The following is a 2,500-nucleotide window of genomic DNA, read 5'->3' as shown; positions in this document are numbered from 1 at the left end:
CCATATACGGGTTACAAATTCTGTTTGTTTGTGGAGACTTTTTTATTAGTAGAGGAAATAGTGATCTATTTGGCTGCTATTCCTAATATTTTCTGTATGTGGTTTTGAGCAACTTGTTGCAATTAACCCTTTATTATAATTAATATATGTATATATGTATATTATATATATATATATATACATGAGTATGTATATACATATACACACACACACATACACACAAATATATATATATATACTTCCTGAGACCCTTATATTTTCCCCACAACTTTCTGGTGTTTCCGATTATGTTGAGAAAATAAAACCATTTGATGAGTTTCAAACCAATCCCAACTCCAGACATAATTGTTGATTAAGACATGGATAGGGATGGATTTTCAGAAAATTTCACTAAGAAATATTCATTTTAAAAGCTTCATGAGAACATACACCACATTCATATATATATATATATATAATATATATATATATATATATAGGCACAGGATTGGCTGTGTGGTTAGTAGCTTGCTTACAAACCACATGGTTTCATAAGAAATCGGTTTCTCGATTTTTACACTCATCGATTGTTTTTTTCTTTTTTTTTCGTGTAACCCCATTTTGCCCATGGATTGAGAACCCTTCAAGGAAAATAAAACGCCCAAAAGGCTCCGGAACCTCTGTTTCAGAAGCGGTTATGTTCAGATCACAACTAAGTTTATATATGGGTAAAACACACACACACACACGCAACATATACGTACATACACCTATTGTATACATGTTTCTGCACGCCTTTGCCCCTGCCACTGTCCCACCACCACCACCTCCGACCCGAGTAATACCATCAATTGAAGCAAATTTGGTACCCGGAAGTAAGTTTTGTAACAGGAATAGAGGAGCCTACCTTCTCCCGCAGCGATGTGAAAGTCATACCTCTCCTGGTCAAACTAAAGTGTTTGACCCGTCATAAACAACAAAAAAATAGTGTAATAGGTGTAAAACAATTCTTCTAAACGAATATGACCCAGAAAATGTGCGATCGCGAAAGGGGAGTGGGGGAGAGGCCTCGGAAAATTCACATCGTGGATGTTACATGTCTGACCCGGGCACAAAAACAAAAAATTAGTGTAATAGGTGTAAAACAACTTGTTCTAAACGATTATCAAGAACACACACACACGTACACACACACACACACACACACATATATACACACATACACATACACACACACACACAAAGAGAAAGGTTTGGTTCAAGGCAAGACTGCATTGAACTGAATTTAAATAAGCAAGAAAGATATTATCAAAGAAAAGGCCATAGGCCTCTCCTCCCAACCCCTTTTGCAAGAGCACGTTTTTTTGGTCATATTCGTTTAGAGGAAGTCCTTTTACACATATTACTATTTTTTTGTTTGTTTTTATGACCGGGTCAAACGCTTTAGGTTGACCCCTCTCCTTTCGAAAACATGAACAGTTTCGAAACATTGTTTACAAAATAATAGCTGATCGTTTGCGAAGGAGCGTGTCTACAGTCAACACGTAGGTCTTTTGCTCTGGTAACCTCTGCTCTCTCCCATGTTCACGCACGACCAGCTATATATCGCTATGATTAGAACAACGGATTCAGCTAATTTGGAAATTAGTTGTGGAGAAACGGAGAATATTGTTTATGTTGCCCGTATATATATACGCACAACACACACACACACACAAACATTACATATATGTGTCTTTTACGCATACATGCTCGCGTGTGTGTATGCGTGACTGAAGCCATTCACACATACAAACATACATAACAACATCTGTCTGTCTGTTATTGCCAGTAAAAAGACGAAATTATAAAAATTTCTTTCTCTCTATCTCTCTCCGTCTCTCTCTCTCTCTCTCTCTCTCTCTCTCTCCTTTACACCGTCGCTAGGAGGGGACTTAATTAATGTTTGCTTTGTAAACAATGGTAGCTCTCGCCATATTAAACATTTAGAAGTTATGGCTCAAAATTATTTACCGCTATTCGCGGGTGTCTCGGGAGAAAATTTGACGAAAATACTGCTGGGGTCGTGACGAATGATCCCCTAAAATTTGAGCGTGCTAATTTGTAGATGTGCATAAATTACAAAGACGTACACACACACACACACATCTTGCATTATTTATATATATATATATATATATATATTTCCATATATATATATATATATATATATATGTCCATATATATATATATATTTATTATATATTATATATATATATATATTTATATATATATACATATATGTGCGTGTGTGTGTGTGTTATGCGTGTCTGTGTGTACGTGCGTGTGTTTGTGTGCCTGTGTTTGTCCCCCAACATCGCTTGAAAACCGATGTTTACGTCCCGTAACCTAGGGGTTCTGCAAAAGAAACCGATAAAATAAGTACTAGGCTTACTGGGGTCGATTTGCTCGACTAACGACAGTGCTCCAGCATGGCCACAGTCACATGACTGAAACAAATGAAACAATAATAGAATAAATG

General features: G+C 36.6%; 1 protein-coding gene across 1 annotated transcript in view; it reads left to right on the top strand.

Annotated features, from left to right (window-relative positions):
- Positions 1–2,500, top strand: part of LOC115227387 (putative ankyrin repeat protein RBE_0317) — a 13,462-nt gene that overhangs the window by 3,474 nt on the left and 7,488 nt on the right. The gene's annotated exons all lie outside the window — the stretch shown is intronic.

The sequence above is a fragment of the Octopus sinensis genome, unplaced genomic scaffold (assembly GCF_006345805.1).
Source record: "Octopus sinensis unplaced genomic scaffold, ASM634580v1 Contig02892, whole genome shotgun sequence".
Classification (NCBI taxonomy): domain Eukaryota; kingdom Metazoa; phylum Mollusca; class Cephalopoda; order Octopoda; family Octopodidae; genus Octopus; species Octopus sinensis.
This window is presented reverse-complemented; position numbering and strand designations above follow the sequence as displayed.